Source organism: Ranitomeya imitator, chromosome 2 (assembly GCF_032444005.1).
Source record: "Ranitomeya imitator isolate aRanImi1 chromosome 2, aRanImi1.pri, whole genome shotgun sequence".
NCBI lineage: Eukaryota > Metazoa > Chordata > Amphibia > Anura > Dendrobatidae > Ranitomeya > Ranitomeya imitator.
This window is the reverse complement of record NC_091283.1, coordinates 470,827,594-470,845,839: the sequence shown is the minus strand read 5'-3', so window position 1 is coordinate 470,845,839 and position 18,246 is coordinate 470,827,594. Positions and strand designations below refer to the sequence as shown.

At 43.2% G+C, this 18,246-nt stretch overlaps 1 protein-coding gene across 1 annotated transcript in view; it reads right to left on the bottom strand.

Annotated features, from left to right (window-relative positions):
• OSER1 (oxidative stress responsive serine rich 1) overlaps positions 1 to 17,483 on the bottom strand; it is a 51,685-nt gene extending 34,202 nt beyond the window's left edge. Inside the window, exon 1 of the mRNA XM_069751259.1 lies at positions 17,330 to 17,483. The gene's annotated coding sequence lies outside the window, so the exon portion shown is untranslated. The remainder of the gene's footprint in view (positions 1 to 17,329) is intronic.
• Between the last annotated feature and the right edge of the window lie 763 nt (positions 17,484 to 18,246).

The following is an 18,246-nucleotide window of genomic DNA, read 5'->3' as shown; positions in this document are numbered from 1 at the left end:
ATAAAACGAGGATTTAACTACTGGACTATTCTTCTTAAACACTTCAGAAATGACATGTTTAGTGATATAATAGAAAAAAAAATTGTTACATGTATAAATAGGTGGTAAAAATATTGGTTCTTTTAATCTGGTTTTTAACATATAATTAGGATGAGACTGTATTTGTAAAATCACTCTTGAGGATATGATCACCTTTTTTCTTTTGGCTTGTTCAATGAATTGAGGTTGAAAATGCTGAGCAAGTTGTGTTATGACGATTAAGATGTATTTATTCTGGCACTTCGGTATTTGTTTTTTGTGTTTCTTTATTGTTGCATATAAATGTTGAATTCAATAAGTTGTAATTTGAAAAGAAAAAAGGAAGAAACTCACACAAACATAAAATCAGATGATTCAAGGCTTAACCCCTTCCCGATCCATGACGCCACATAGGCGTCATGAAAGTCGGTGCCAATCCGACCCATGACGCCTATGTGGCGTCATGGAAAGATCGCGTCCCTGCAGATCCGGTGAAAGGGTTAACTCCCATTTCACCCGATCTGCAGGGACAGGGGGAGTGGTAGTTTAGCCCAGGGGGGGGTGGCTTCACCCCCTCGTGGCTACGATCGCTCTGATTGGCAGTTTCACTTTCAACAGCCAATCAGAGCGATTTGTAATATTTCACCTATTATAACGGGTGAAATATTACAATCCAGCCATGGCCGATGCTGCAATATCATCGGCCATGGCTGGAAATACTAATGTGCCCCCACCCCACCGATCGCCCCCCAGGCCCCCGATCTGGCCGGTACACTGCTCCGGCTCCCCTCCATCCAGTGCTCCGCTCCCCCCCGTGCTCTTGTCCGCTCCCCCCGTGCTCCAATCACCCCCCCGTGCTCCAATCACCCCCCCGTGCTCCAATCACCCCCCCTGCATTCCGATCCACACCCCCCCCATGCTCCGTTCCACCCACCCCCCCCGTGCTCCGTTCCACGCCTGCCGCGCTCCGATTCCCCCCCCCCCCCCGTGGCCCCCACCCACCCCATCATACTTATCGATCCTGCCGGGGTCCCGTCAGTCTTCTCCCTGGGCGCCGCCATCTTCCAAAATGGCGGGCGCATGCACAGTGCGCCCGCCGAATCTGCCGGCCGGCAGATTCGTTCCAAAGTGCATTTTGATCACTGAGATATAATCTCAGTGATCAAAATAAAAAAAATAATAAATGACCCCCCCCCCTTTGTCACCCCCATAGGTAGGGACAATAAAAAAATAAAGAATTTTTTTCTTTTCCACTAATGTTAGAATAGTAACATAGTAACATAGTAACATAGTTAGTAAGGCCGAAAAAAGACATTTGTCCATCCAGTTCAGCCTATATTCCATCATAATAAATACCCAGATCTACGTCCTTCTACAGAACCTAATAATTGTATGATACAATATTGTTCTGCTCCAGGAAGACATCCAGGCCTCTCTTGAACCCCTCGACTGAGTTCGCCATCACCACCTCCTCAGGCAAGCAATTCCAGATTCTCACTGCCCTAACAGTAAAGAATCCTCTTCTATGTTGGTGGAAAAACCTTCTCTCCTCCAGACGCAAAGAATGCCCCCTTGTGCCCGTCACCTTCCTTGGTATAAACAGATCCTCAGCGAGATATTTGTATTGTCCCCTTATATACTTATACATGGTTATTAGATCGCCCCTCAGTCGTCTTTTTTCTAGACTAAATAATCCTAATTTCGCTAATCTATCTGGGTATTGTAGTTCTCCCATCCCCTTTATTAATTTTGTTGCCCTCCTTTGTACTCTCTCTAGTTCCATTATATCCTTCCTGAGCACCGATGCCCAAAACTGGACACAGTACTCCATGTGCGGTCTAACTAGGGATTTGTACAGAGGCAGTATAATGCTCTCATCATGTGTATCCAGACCTCTTTTAATGCACCCCATGATCCTGTTTGCCTTGGCAGCTGCTGCCTGGCACTGGCTGCTCCAGGTAAGTTTATCATTAACTAGGATCCCCAAGTCCTTCTCCCTGTCAGATTTACCCAGTGGTTTCCCGTTTAGTGTGTAATGGTGAAATTGATTCCCTCTTCCCATGTGTATAACCTTACATTTATCATTGTTAAACCTCATCTGCCACCTTTCAGCCCAAGTTTCCAACTTATCCAGATCCATCTGTAGCAGAATACTATCTTCTCTTGTATTAACTGCTTTACATAGTTTTGTATCATCTGCAAATATCGATATTTTACTGTGTAAACCTTCTACCAGATCATTAATGAATATGTTGAAGAGAACAGGTCCCAATACCGACCCCTGCGGTACCCCACTGGTCACAGCGACCCAGTTAGAGACTATACCATTTATAACCACCCTCTGCTTTCTATCACTAAGCCAGTTACTAACCCATTTACACACATTTTCCCCCAGACCAAGCATTCTCATTTTGTGTACCAACCTCTTGTGCGGCACGGTATCAAACGCTTTGGAAAAATCGAGATATACCACGTCCAATGACTCACCGTGGTCCAGTCTATAGCTTACCTCTTCATAAAAACTGATTAGATTGGTTTGACAGGAGCGATTTCTCATAAACCCATGCTGATATGGAGTTAAACAGTTATTCTCATTGAGATAATCCAGAATAACATCCCTCAGAAACCCTTCAAATATTTTACCAACAATAGAGGTTAGACTTACTGGCCTATAATTTCCAGGTTCACTTTTAGAGCCCTTTTTGAATATTGGCACCACATTTGCTATGCGCCAGTCCTGCGGAACAGACCCTGTCGCTATAGAGTCACTAAAAATAAGAAATAATGGTTTATCTATTACATTACTTAGTTCTCTTAGTACTCGTGGGTGTATGCCATCCGGACCCGGAGATTTATCTATTTTAATCTTATTTAGCCGGTTTCGCACCTCTTCTTGGGTTAGATTGGTGACCCTTAATATAGGGTTTTCATTGTTTCTTGGGATTTCACCTAGCATTTCATTTTCCACCGTGAATACCGTGGAGAAGAAGGTGTTTAATATGTTAGCTTTTTCCTCGTCATCTACAACCATTCTTTCCTCACTATTTTTTAAGGGGCCTACATTTTCAGTTTTTATTCTTTTACTATTGATATAGTTGAAGAACAGTTTGGGATTAGTTTTACTCTCCTTAGCAATGTGCTTCTCTGTTTCCTTTTTGGCAGCTTTAATTAGTTTTTTAGATAAAGTATTTTTCTCCCTATAGTTTTTTAGAGCTTCAATGGTGCCATCCTGCTTTAGTAGTGCAAATGCTTTCTTTTTACTGTTAATTGCCTGTCTTACTTCTTTGTTTAGCCACATTGGGTTTTTCCTATTTCTAGTCCTTTTATTCCCACAAGGTATAAACCGCTTACACTGCCTATTTAGGATGTTCTTAAACATTTCCCATTTATTATCTGTATTCTTATTTCTGAGGATATTGTCCCAGTCTACCAGATTAAGAGCATCTCTAAGCTGGTCAAACTTCGCCTTCCTAAAGTTCAATGTTTTTGTGACTCCCTGACAAGTCCCCCTAGTGAAAGACAGGTGAAACTGCACAATATTGTGGTCGCTATTTCCTAAATGCCCAACCACCTGCAGATTTGTTATTCTGTCAGGTCTATTAGATAGTATTAGGTCTAAAAGTGCTGCTCCTCTGGTTGGATTCTGCACCAATTGTGAAAGATAATTTTTCTTGGTTATTAGCAGAAACCTGTTGCCTTTATGGGTTTCACAGGTTTCTGTTTCCCAGTTAATATCCGGGTAGTTAAAGTCCCCCATAACCAGGACCTCATTATGGGTTGCAGCTTCATCTATCTGCTTTAGAAGTAGACTTTCCATGCTTTCTGTTATATTTGGGGGTTTGTAACAGACCCCAATGAGAATTTTGTTACCATTTTTCCCTCCATGAATTTCAACCCATATGGACTCGACATCCTCATTCCCTTCGCTAATATCCTCCCTTAAAGTGGACTTTAGACAAGACTTTACATAGAGACAAACCCCTCCTCCTCTCCGATTTTTACGATCCTTTCTAAACAGACTGTAACCCTGTAAGTTAACTGCCCAGTCATAGCTTTCATCTAACCATGTCTCGGTTATTCCCACTATGTCAAAGTTACCTGTAGATATTTCTGCTTCTAGTTCTTCCATCTTGTTTGTCAGGCTTCTGGCGTTTGCGAGCATGCAGTTTAGAGGATTTTGTTTTGTTCCAATCTCCTCACTGTGGATTGTTTTAGAAATGTTCTTACCTCCCTTCTGAGTATGTTTTCCTGGGTCGTCTTTGTTCGAGTCTAATGTTTTTCTTCCCGTCCCCTCTTCTTCTAGTTTAACGCCCTCCTGATGAGTGTAGCGAGTCTTCTGGCGAATGTGTGTTTCCCAGGTTTGTTGAGGTGTAGTCCGTCTCTGGCGAGGAGTCCATCATACCAGTAATTCACACCGTGGTCCAGGAATCCAAATCCTTGTTGTCTGCACCATCGTCTTAGCCAGTTGTTTGCATCAAGGATCCTGTTCCATCTCCTGGTGCCATGCCCGTCTACTGGAAGGATAGAAGAAAAAACTACCTGTGCATCCAGTTCCTTTACTTTCTTCCCCAACTCTTCAAAGTCCTTGCAGATTGTCGGTAGGTCCTTCCTTGCCGTGTCATTGGTGCCAACATGTATCAGAAGAAATGGGTGGACGTCCTTGGAGCTGAAGAGCTTTGGTATCCTATCGGTCACATCCTTGATCATCGCACCTGGAAGGCAGCATACTTCTCTTGCAGTTATGTCCGGTCTGCAGATGGCTGCTTCGGTGCCTCTCAGTAGTGAGTCTCCCACCACCACCACTCTTCGTTGCTTCTTGGCTGTACTTTTTGCTGTCACTTGTTGCTGTGTTTCCTTTTCTTTTTTGCTTGCTGGTATTGCTTCATTCTTAGGTGTGCCATCTTCATCCTCTACAAAGATTTGATATCGGTTCTTCAGTTGTGTGGTTGGTGATTTCTCCATGGTCTTCTTGCTTCTTTTGGTCACATGCTTCCACTCATCTGCTTTTGGAGGTTCTCTGACACTTTTTGCACCTTCTGTGACCAGTAGAGATGCTTCTGTTCTGTCTAGAAAGTCTTCATTCTCTTTGATGAGTTTCAAAGTTGCTATTCTTTCTTCCAGACCCCGCACCTTTTCTTCTAAAAGGGCCACTAGTCTACACTTCTGACAGGTGAAATTGGATTCTTCTTCTGGTCGATCTGTGAACATGTAGCACATGCTACAGCTCACCATGTAGGTTGTCACATCTGCCATGTTGCTCCTAGATCCTGCTGACTTGCTGTGTGTTTTCCTTCTTGTGTAATCTACTCAGCCAAGCTCTCTTGCAATAATGTCCTACAGGCAAAAATTCGCTTCTCCCAGAAGGCACCTGGAGTATGCAAATTAGCCTCCTGAAGCTTGAATCCCTGGTTTTGGGTTAGGGTTAGGGGTAGGGTTAGGGGTAGGGTTAGTGCTAGGGTTAGGGTTTCGGTATGTGCACACGTATTCTGGTCCTCTGCGGATTTTTCCGCTGCGGATTTGATAAATCCGCAGTGCTAAACCGCTGCGGATTTACCGCGTTTTTTTCTGCGCATTTCACTGCGGTTTTACAATTGCGATTTTCTATTTGAGCAGTTGTAAAACCGCTGCGGAATCAGCACAAAGAAGTGACATGCTGCGGAATGTAAACCGCTGCGTTTCAGTGCAGTTTTTCCGCAGCATGTGTACAGCGATTTTTGTTTCCCATAGGTTTACATTGTACTGTAAACTCATGGGAAACTGCTGCGGATCTGCAGCGTTTTCCGCAGTGTGCACATACCTTTAGAATTAGGCTATGTGCACACGGTGCGGATTTGGCTGTGGATCCGCAGCAGTGTTCCATCAGGTTTACAGTACCATGTAAACATATGAAAAACCAAATCCGCTGTGCCCATGGTGCAGAAAATACCGCGCGGAAACGCTGCGTTGTATTTTCCGCAGCATGTCAATTCTTTGTACGGATTCCGCAGCGTTTTACACCTGTTCCTCAATAGGAATCCGCAGGTGAAATCCGCACAAAAAACACTGGAAATCCGCGGAAAATCCGCAGGTAAAACGCAGTGCCTTTTACCCGCGGATTTTTCAAAAATGGTGCGGAAATATCTCACACGAATCCGCAACGTGGGCACATAGCCTTAGGGTTGGAATTAGGGCTGTGATTAGGGTTATGGCTACAGTTGGGATTAGGGTTAGGGGTGTGGGGGGGTTAGTGTTGGAGGTAGAATTGAGGGGTTACCACTGTTTAGGCACATCAGGGGTCTCCAAACGCAACATGGCGCCACCATTGATTCCAGCCAATCTTGTATTCATAAAGTCAAATAGAGCTCCCTCAATTCCGAGCCCCGACGTGTGTCCAAACAGTGGTTTACCCCCACATATGGGGTACCAGAATACTCAGGACAAACTGCGCAACAATTACTGGGGTCCAATTTCTCCTGTTACCCTTGTGAATCTAAAAAAAATGCTTGCTAAAACATCATTTTTGAGGAAAGAAAAATGATTTTTTATTTTCACGGCTCTGCGTTGTAAACGTCTGTGAAGCACTTGGGGGGTCAAAGTGCTCACCACATATCTAGATAAGTTCCTTGGGGGGTCTAGTTTCTAAAATGTGGTCACTTGTGGGGGGTTTCTACTGTTTAGGCACACCAGGGGCTCTGCAAACGCAACGTGACGCCCGCAGACCATTCCATCAAAGTCTGCATTTCAAAAGTCACTACTTCTCTTCTGAGCCCCGACGTGTGTCCAAACAGTGGTTTACCCCCACACATGGGGTATCAGCGTACTCAGGAGAAACTGGACAACAACTATTGGGGTCCAATTTCTCCTGTAACCCTTGGGAAAATAAAAAATTCTGGGCTAAATAATTATTTTTGAGGAAAGAAAACGTATTTATTATTTTCACGGCTCTGCATTATAAACTTCTATGAAGCACTTGGGGGTTCAAAGTGCTCACCACACATCTAGATAAGTTCCTTTGGGGGTCTAGTTTCCAAAATGGGGTCACTTGTGGGGGGTTTCTACTGTTAAGCCACATCAGGGGCTCTGCAAACGCAACGTGACGCCCACAGAGCATTCCATCAAAGTCTGCATTTCAAAACGTCACTACTTCACTTCCGAGCCCCGGCATGTGCCCAGTGATTTACCCCCACATATGGGGTATCAGCATACTCAGGAGAAACTGGACAACAACTTTTGGGGTCAAATTTCTCCTGTTACCCTTGGGAAAATACAAAATTGCAGGCTAAAAGATCATTTTTGAGAAAATATTTTTTTTTTTTTTTTTTCATGGCTCTACGTTATAAACTTCTGTGAAGCACTTGGGGGTTCAAAGTCCTCACCACACATCTAGATTAGTTCCTTTGGGGGTGTAGTTTCCAAAATGGGGTCATTTCTGGGGGAGCGCCAATGTTTAGGCACACAGGGGCTCTCCAAACGTGACATTGTGTCCGCTAATGATTGGAGCTAATTTTCCATTTAAAAAGCCAAATGGCGTGCCATCCCTTCCGAGCCCTGCCGTGCGCCCAAACAGTGGTTTACCCCCACATATGGGGTATCAGCGTACTCAGGACAAACTGGACAACAATATTTGGGGTCCAATTTCTCCTATTATCCTTGGCAAAATAGGAAATTCCAGGCTAAAAAATCATTTTTGAGGAAAGAAAAATTATTTTTTATTTTCATGGCTCTGCGTTATAAACTTCTGTGAAGCACCTGGGGGTTTAAAGTGCTCAATATGCATCTAAATAAGTTCCTTGGGGGGTCTAGTTTCCAAAATGGGGTCACTTGTGGGGGAGCTCCAATGTTTAGGCACACAGGGGCTCTCCAAACGCGACATGGTGTCCGCTAACAATTGGAGCTAATTTTCCATTCAAAAAGTCAAATGGCGCGCCTTCCCTTCCGAGCCCTGCCGAGTGCCCAAACAGTGGTTTACCCCCACATATGAGGTATCGGCGTACTCGGGAGAAATTGCCCAACAAATTTTATGATCCATTTTATCCTACTGCCCATGTGAAAATGAAAAAATTGAGGCGAAAATAATTTTTTTGTGGAAAAAAAGTACTTTTTCATTTTTACAGATCAATTTGTGAAGCACCTGAGGGTTTAAAGTGCTCACTAGGCATCTATATAAGTTCCTTGGGGGGTCTAGTTTCCAAAATGGGGTCACTTGTGGGGGAGCGCCAATGTTTAGGCACACAGGAGCTATCCAAACGCGACATGGTGTCCGCTAACGATGGAAATAATTTTTCATTCAAAAAGTCAAATGGCGCTCCTTCCCTTCCGAGCCTTACCATGTGCCCAAACAGTGGTTTACCCCCACATGTGAGGTATTGGTGTACTCAGGAGAAATTGCCCAACACATTTTAGGATCCATTTTATCCTGTTGCCCATGTGAAAATGAAAAAATTGAGGCTAAAAGAATTTTTTTTGTGAAAAAAAAGTACTTTTTCATTTTTACGGATCAATTTGTGAAGCACCTGGGGGTTCAAAGTGCTCACTATGCATCTATATAAGTTCCTTCGGGCGTCTAGTTTCCAAAATGGGGTCACTTGTGGGGGAGCTCCAATTTTTAGGCACACGGGTGCTCTCCAAACGTGACATGGTGTCCGCTAAAGAGTGGAGCCAATTTTTGATTCAAAAAGTCAAATGGCGCTCCTTCCCTTCCAAGCCCTGCCGTGCGCCCAAACAGTGGTTTACCCCCACATATGAGGTATCAGCGTACTCAGGACAAATTGGACAACAACTTTCGTGGTTCAGTTTCTCCTTTTACCATTGGGAAAATAAAAAAATTGTTGCTAAAAGATAATTTTTGTGACTAAAAAGTTAAATGTTCATTTTTTCCTTCCATGTTGCTTCTGCTGCTGTGAAGCACCTGAAGGGTTAATAAACTTCTTGAATGTGGTTTTGAGTACCTTGAGGGGTGCAGTTTTTAGAATGGTGTCACTTTTGGGTATTTTCAGCCATATAGACCCCTCAAACTGACTTCAAATGTGAGGTGGTCCCTAAAAAAAATGGTTTTGTAAATTTCGTTGTAAAAATGACAAATCGCTGGTCAAATTTTAACCCTTATAACTTCCTAACAAAAAAAAATGTTGTTTCCAAAATTGTGCTGATGTAAAGTAAACATGTGGGAAATGTTATTTATTAACTATTTTGTGTCACATATCTCTCTGGTTTAACAGAATAAAAATTCAAAATGTCAAAATTGCGAAATTTTCAAAATTTTCGCCAAATTTCCGTTTTTATCACAAATAAACGCAGAATTTATTGACCTAAATTTACCACTAACATGAAGTCCAATATGTCACGAAAAAACAATCTCAGAACCGCTAGGATCCGTTGAAGCGTTCCTGAGTTATTACCTCATAAAGGGACACTGGTCAGAATTGCAAAAAACGGCACGGTCTTTAAGGTCAAAATAGGCTGGGTCATGAAGGGGTTAAAAAAAAAAATTTGACTGGTCCCAAGTTGAATCCCTGTACAAATATAAACAAGAACACAAGTAACACACATGTTTTCACAATTTTAAAACATACGTTTTTTTCACAATTGCGCATAAAAAAAATTTTAATTTGATTTCTCCAAAACTAAATATCAAGAAACATAGTCTTGTGACATATCAAATGAAAGCTGGCACCGTTCTGAGAACAATGATGCCTCTCCCACCTCTTTATCTTAATTCTAGCCCGAGATATGATAAAAAAGGAAAGCCATAATAGGCCAAAATCCACACTTTTTCAAAACTTTAAAAATCTGTAAAAAATTAACTGATGAAGAAAAAAAATTATAAACTTTTAATTTGTAATTAACTAAAGTTGTACTTCATAAAACCAAAAAATAAAAAAAAATGTAAAGACTGCAGGTAAGAAAAATATTCATATTTGGATCACTTGATATGGAATGACCCCTTCTGGAGTGAGTTTGCTGCGCTGAAAGTAAAGGGGCCGAATAATATTGCACGCCCCACTTTTCAGTTTTTGAATTTCCACAAAAATTTAAAATAACCGATACATTTCGTTCAACTTCACAATCGTGTTCCACTTGCTGTTGATTCTTCACCAAAACTTTACATTTGGTATCTTTATGTTTGAAGCATGATATGTGGGAAAAGGTTGAAAATTCCAGGGAGCCGAATACTTTCTCAAGGCACCGAATATAGAGCCTTTAAGTGCTAGAAAAGCAGAATCCCCCTTCCTCAAGTGACAGGAATTATACCCCTTTGGGAGTTTTGTTTACGGGTGTAATGACCATTTTGACTCCATGAGTGTTTTCCAGAAACAAGCAGCAGTGGATGTTGCTGAAGGAAAATTGTAAACTGCCGTTGTAGTGCCCGTACATTGTAATAATGCCCACTACACTACAGTGACAAGTATGGTGTAGTGCCCAGCTCATGCGTCTGGAGACACGCACTAGTAAATTAGGCGGGCTGTTATCGCTACAGAAATGCCAAACGTGTGCACTCTAACAGCGATTTAGGAACACCAAGGCTCAGAAGAGAGGGCAGGCATATGGATTTATGAGCACAGAATTTGCTGAACTTGCTTTTTTTGGGGGGGGCCATAGCGCTTTTACAGAGCCTTTGTAGTACCAGTAACGTGGAAGCCCCCTATATTTCCATTGACAGACCTAAGGGGGACTTGCTGTTTTTGTGGATTGAGTTGAAGCTTTTGCTGGGAACATTTTAAATAACTTTTGGGATCACCTTTATCCAGCGCTGAGCACTTAGGCTGGGTGCACACAATCCAGAAGTAGCAGTGCTTTAGCCACAGCACATGTTCGCTGCGTCCATAGCGCTGCCGTCTATTGAACGCAGGTGAATCCGAATGTGTTCACTTCACCACATTCAATAAATTCTATGGGTAAAATTTTGACAGGTTGTGGTCTGAAAAAACGCACCACATGTCAGTCTCCGCGGCCGTCTGTGGATGCATAGTGGACATCAGATTTCTTGAAATCCCATCCACTACACTGTAACAGCTGGCCACTGCGGGTTTGATGCTGCATCAAACCCGCAGCAATTACTAATAGTCTACACATACCCTTACTTTTGGGTTTATATGTAAATTTCCGAGTGACGTGACAAATGAAACTTCCAATGAATCTATTCACTATAATGAGGCAACAGAGTTACTCTGGTTCAGCATTGTCCTTCATTTCAGAGGTGAACAAAACTGTGGCAAACTGCGCTTTTATGCATGCCTAAACAGATGGACAGAACCGCATCACAGGTCAGACAGTGTCCACCGTGCCCCATTATAAGGAAACTTCAGCCAGGCGTTCTGTCTGAATCACATTTCAGAGATTTACATGGAAACCCCGGCGTAAGCGCTCAGCGCAGTGTAAATGTGCGCCAAGCCTTACTGCGATCTTTGGGAGGCAGAATGAACAAATCAACAGCAGGTGAAGAATTGATTTTATTTATTTTTTTATGCCGTTTCTCGCGCAGTATAAGTGATTAGATGACTATTCTTGGGGTCGGTGCGACTCCAGAGATATCAGATTTATATAGGGTTTTTAAGTTTGGCTGCTGTCACACACTAAACGATTTTTATTGCAAAAAAGTTTTGCATCCCCATATTTTGATAGTTATAATTTTTTCATATTTTCGCTGACAGTCATGTGAGGGCTTGCTTTTTGCGAGACAAGTTGATGTTTACATTGGTACCATTTTCAGGCACTTTTTTTTATCGATTTCTATTCCGATTTTGAAAGGCAGAATTAACAAAAACAACAATTCAGAAATGTTTTTTTATGCTGTTCCGCGTGTGATAAAATTGATAAGGCAGCTTTATTCTTCGGGTTAGAACGATTACAGCGATACCACATTTATACCGGTTGTCATGTTTTGGCACTTTTACACAAACTATTTTATAGGAAAAATACTTATTTCTGCATCGCTTTATTGTAAGCTATAACTTTTATATTTTTCCGCTAACTGAGCTGTTTTCTGAGGGACAAGATATCATTTCCAGAGATACCATTTTTATTTGCATTTGTTTTTTTATTGCGTTTTATTCCACTTTTTGTTCGGTGGCATGATGAAGCATAGTTTTTTGCCTCTTATCCATTTTTTTTTTTAATGGTGTTCACCGCAGGGGTTAACTAATGGGACAGTTTTATAGGTCGGGTTGTTCTGGATGTGTTGACACCAAATATGCATATTTTTTTTACATAAATAAAAAGGTATTTATTGGATTCATATTTCTTTTTATTTGTTCTTTATTTTGTGATCATTTTTATTTCACTATTTTTATTACGGTAATTTTTTACATTGTCCCAGGATGGGACATCAACTGAATAGTGACAGATCAATGATCGAATACTCTGCAATGCTTGTGCACTGCAGAGCATTAGGGTACATGCTCATTATCAAGATTTGTTGCGGTTTTGACGCTGCAAATTTATGCAGCATCAAAAACGCAGAGGCCAGATGTTACAGAATATCTAGAAATCCCATGTCCACTGTGCGTCTATGTGCACCTACAGATGACCCGCAACATGTCAATTTCTCTTGCGGGTACGCATGCAAATTTTCCCCATAACCTTGCATTAATGAGAAAAACTCCCAAGTGTAAAAAATGTAAATGCATGTCCGCTAATTTGCATCACAGGTGCTAACATTCTGCAGTGTCAAAACCGCAGTAGATCCTGAACGTGGGAACGTCCCCTTAGAGCACCGTTTGACATGCAGGGAGGAGGCGTGTCAGTTCGTCCATCTTTCAGTCCGGGGTCAGTAGGGAGACCATTGGCACAACGCGATCGTGTTGTGCCAATGGGAGAACAGAGGGAGTTCCCTTCCTCGGCGATGCCCCTTGATGTTCTATCACTATTGACAGCTCCATCACAGGGGTTAAGCGCCCACGATTGGTGCTATGGGTGATGTGGTCAGAGGAGACCAAAATGTTACTTTTTGACCACAAGGTAAACGCAATGTCTGGCGCCAAACCAACACAGCTTAGCACTCCAAAAACACGTTCCACACAGTGAAACATGGTGCTGGCAGCATCATGTTGTGGGGAGGTTTTTTTTCAGCAGCACGGACAGGAAAAATGGTTCAAGTTAAGGGTAAGATGGATGGTGCAAAATACAGGGATGTTCTTGAGCAAAACCGGTTTCAGTTTGTCAGTGATTCGAGACTGGGATGGTGGTTCACCTTCCAACAAGACAATGACCCAAAGCATACTGCTAAAGCAACACTAGAGTGGTTTAAGAGGAAACTTTGTAAATGTTTTGGAGTAGCTTAGGCTACGTTCACACTAGCGTTGTGCGCCGCTGCGTCGGCGACGCAACGCACGCAAAAACGCGGCAAAACGCACGCAAAAACGCTGCGTTTTGGGACGCATGCGTCGTTTTTTGCCGAAAATCGGACGCAAGAAAAATGCAACTTGTTGCGTTTTCTTGGTCCGACGCTTGCGGCAAAAAAGACGCATGCGCCGCACAACGCAACAAAAAAAAACGCATGCGTCCCCCATGTTAAATATAGGGGCGCATGCGTCGCCCGACGCAAATTAGCGTAACGCTAGTGTGAACGTTACCTTACTGAAAGCCCAGACATTAACCCAATTGAGAATCTGTGGTTAGACTTGAAGATTGCTGTTCACCAGAGGAAACCATCTAACTTGAAGGAGCTGGAGCAGTTTTGCCTTCAGGAATGGGCAAAAATCCCAGTGGCTAGATGTGGAAAACTCAGAGACTTATCCAAACTGACTTGCAGCTGTAATTGCCACAAAAGGAGACTCTACAAAGTACTGACTTTAGGTGGGGGGAGGTGAATAGTTATGCACACTGACGTTTAGGCTATGTGCACACGTAGGAAATGTGGTGCAGAATTTTCTGCACTAAATCTGCATCTGCAGATTTGGTGCAGTTTCTGTGCAGTTTCTGCGCAGTACAATGTAAATCAATGAGAAAAGAAAAAAGCTGTGCACATGGTGCAGAAAAATCTGCGCAGAAATGCTGCAGAACTGCACAAAAGAAGCGACGTGCACTTCTTTGAAATCTGCAGCGTTTCTGCGCAGATTTTTCTGCACCATGTGCACAGCTTTTTTCTTTTCACATTGATTTACATTGTACTGTAAATCACAGTGCAGTTCTGCAGCGTTTCTGCAGCAGAAAAATCTGCTGCAGTTCTGCACCAATTCTGCACTAAATCTGCATCGTGTGCACATACCCTTACAGTTATTTTGGTCTTATTTACATGTATTGATACAAGTCCTAAAAAAAACTGAAATTCGAGGTTGTGAGGTAGCAAAAGTACACAAAAAACGCCAAGGTGGCGCGGGGAATACTTTCGGAAGGCATTGCAACAGCATACAGCTGTGTGGAGCGACAAGTGGTTAAAGGGACTTTGTCACCACAGAATGACTGCTTCACGGCGAGGCCAATCACTTAAATACATCTTCCCACCATCTCCATGCCTCCCCACTTATTTGATTGACAGCTCCAGCTTCATAGATCGGAGATAGATGGAAAACAAGCAGGTGGGAAGGTGTAGTTAAATGTTTAGCCCCATCATGAAGCACCGAGCGCCTGTCCTTTGTTTGCACAGTCATTCTGTGCTGATGGTGTCTCTTTAAAGGGGGCATCCTGAATTTTATTAAACTTGTTGAACAGCTGTGGCGTTGATAAATATCCTCCCCACTGCTCCAGTCTGGTGGTCCCCAGCCATTATTTTGTACTTCCTCTCAGTAATGACATCATTTACAGCCACATAACACTGGCAGCCAATGCTAGCATGCAGAGCACAAGACAGAGGCCAGTGATTAGCTGCAGCCTTCATGTGGATGAATGTCATATCATCGCTGCAAGAAAGCACATAGAACTGTAAAGGATTTGGCAAAAGAGTATTGCATTACTATATTATTGAATTTCCAGCTGTTAGCCATTTTTGCACTTTGACAAGAGATTGTTTCAATAATTTCACATGAAGGTCTGGAGCTCCCCTTTAACTTCACACACATGATTGCAAGAGTGGCTTCTTGTGCAGAGGACTCAGGAGATGAGCTCCCTCCACATGCAGCATGTATTGTGTATAATACAGAAGCACTTCAATCAAAGTCTTTATCCTCTTAATATATTGCAGTTATTATATGGCGCCGTGTACTTACATTTTGCCTTTCTACCCGGATAATTCTTCTCTTTTCCATTAGGTCTATAACATCAAGCGATTAAAAACTTACCAGCTGAATCCTTCTATGCTTTATGTAGATACAGGAAGTCTCTTTTCCCTGAACGAGTCATCAGTAGAACTACAATTCTACTCCCTACAAAGTACTTGGCAAGGGGGAGGAGCGGTGCAGGAGTTGAAAAGGAGGTGGAACTGGGTTGCCAGGGACTTTGCAGTGAGCAAAATTGTAGTACTAATGATGAGTCATGCAAGGGAAATAGAGACTTCCTTTTCCTACACCTAACGGGAAAGAGAAGAATTTACTGGGTAGAAAGTCAAAATGTTCAATTGTAAGTACACAGCGCTATATAATATGATGAGTGCAATATATTAAAGGGAACCTGTCACCCCCAAAATCGAAGATGAGCTAAGCCCACCGGCATCAGGGGCTTATCTACAGCATTCTGTAGTGCTGTAGATAAGCCCCCGATGTATCCTGAAAGAGGAGAAAAAGAGGTTAAATTATACTCACCCAGGGGCGGTCCCGCTGTGGTCCAGGTCCGATGGGCGTCGCGGTCCGGTCCTTCCCATCTTCTTACGATGATGTCCTCTTCTTGTCTTCATGCTGCGGCGCAGGCGTACTTTGTCTGCTCTGTTGAGGGCAAAGTACTGCAGTGTACAGACAAAAGGGCCTCTCTGACCTTTCCCGATGCCTGCACACTGCAGTACTTTGCTCTGGTCTCAACAGGGCAAAGTACGCTGGAGCTGGAGCGTGAAGACAAGAAGAGGACGTCATCCTATGAAAATGGGAAGCCCCGGATCGGACCGCCCCCCCAGGTGAGTATAATCTAACCTCTTTTTCTCATTTTTTAGGATACATCGGGGGCTTGTCAACAGCATTACAGAATGCTGTAGATAAGCTCCTGATGCCGGTGGGCTTACCTCACCTTCGATTTTGGGGCTGACAGGTTCCCTTTAAAAGGATAAAAAAATTTGATGGGAGTAGGAGTGCCTCTTTAAATAACCAGTTTGTGTGTGTAATAACCGTGGCCAGAGGTAAGCTGTCAATTTCTGGTGACTTTGTTTAAATGGAGCGCGCCAATGCTCGTGCATCCCGGCTCCCATTAGTGCCCCATGACGCAATCACAGGGTCCCAACTGGCTACTATGCCCCTGTTGCTGCCATCTTGCTACTCCTTTAAAAAGGTCAGCTATGCACAGACCTTCAAATAGGACCATGATTTACACCCCATATACTGCGCCAACATACAGTATAAGCGATCGCAGACTAAAAGTTCTCTAAGAGGACTAAATGGAAAAAAAGTCTTTAAAAATATACTTGTTCAAGTTACCCACCATAAAAATATAGGGAAAAAAAATCATTTTGTTGCGCCACATCTGCAAGTCATATCAAAACATAAAACCAGTTAACTCGATTGGTAAACAACATGAGGGGAAAAAAAAGGTTTTTGGTCACCACTTGTCCATAAAAAAATACAGATTAAGTTGTTATATTAATAAAACCGTCTGCTCTTCAAGCAAACAAGCACTCTCCCAGATCAATCGGCGAGAAAATAAAACTAGTACAAGGTCTTCGAATATGGCGACCAGGGCTGTGGGGTCGGAGTCATGGAAAGCGAAGAGTCGGAGGTTCGGCGACACAAACCAAAAATATTTTTGCAACCCTTTCGTGTAAATAAAAAATCTATACAAGTTTGGAATCTCCGTAATCGCACTGACCTGAAGAATCAGGAGTAAGAGTTGTTTTTCGCATACAATGGACGCCATAGGAATAAAACCTAAAACCCAGCATGGAGTAACGGCATTTTCTTCAGTTTCTCCCCATTTAGATTCCTTCCCCTCTCCCATTTCCCAGTATATTTCGTCTACAACTCGTCCCACATAAACAAGCCCTCATACGGCTACGGAAATGTAAACAAGTGATGGTTCTTGAAAGGCGAGGAAAAAAATAAAGTGAAAAAAAAACAAACAAACTGGCTGCGAAGGGTTAAGGGTATAATCACAATGGATTTCTATTAAAGGGCCAGCAGCAACCTCTTGTCCCCACGAGAAGCAGTCACCCTATCCGGCACCAGACTCAGGGGGACCCCTGAACTCCCCTCAGGCACACCCACACTAACCCCCGACCACGGGCCCAGTCTTCCGCGTTTTTATCATCCACCCCACTTACCATGAGGGCCAGCTCCCTCTCTCCGTCCACGTTCTCTCCGGTGACGGTGAGACAAACACTGAGCACCGTCCTCGTCGGAGACTCCTTGTTTGCGCAGAACACCCGGCGGTGACTCTGCAACCCTGCTGCCAACGACGTCATCAGCCTGCGGCCATAGAGACGTGACAAAACACTGGCTAGAGCGCCGAGCGGTGGAGGCACCTGCGTATCAGGTCATGTGACTAGCTTGCGGGTCAGGCCTCGTCTTCGGTGGAACGCATGTAGAGGGCGCCATGTTGCTGTTTAACATTTTTTACATTTGACACCCTAGTATTACGTTATAGTCTGCAGACTTTGCTTCGTGTGTTGCTTCGACGACATTTTTGGTGGCTGTTTGTAAAGTGGACGTAGCTCAGGCTGTTGTCTGTTATACGTCGCGTTTTCCATCGATAAGTCACACGAAGACTCGCGTTATAGTAGTGTAAATCGCTAGTCATGCCCATTTTATGGTACAGTGGGACGGATATAGGGAAACCTTTGTAAAAAAAAATAAAATTACTTTGTTGCCCATAACAACCAATCACTGCAGGTTTAATGAGGAAACTACAACCTGAATGCTGCCATTTTGTTGCTATAGGCAACACTTTTATGACAGGTTCATTAATCTTGACAATTAAAGCGGTCGTCTCATCTCCTTGAATGGGTAAAAGCGCTTGTGGAAGAAAAGCAGATCTTACTAACAATCCTCTTTAATCTTTATTTTTATATAGCACTAACATATTCCGCAGCGCTTTACAGGTTGCACACATTATCATCACTGTCCCCGATGGGGCTCACAATCTAAATTCCCTATCAGTATGTCTTTGGAATGTGGGAGGAAACCGGAGAATCCAGAGGAAACCCACGCAAACACAGGACTCCAGCGCTGCAAGGGTGTG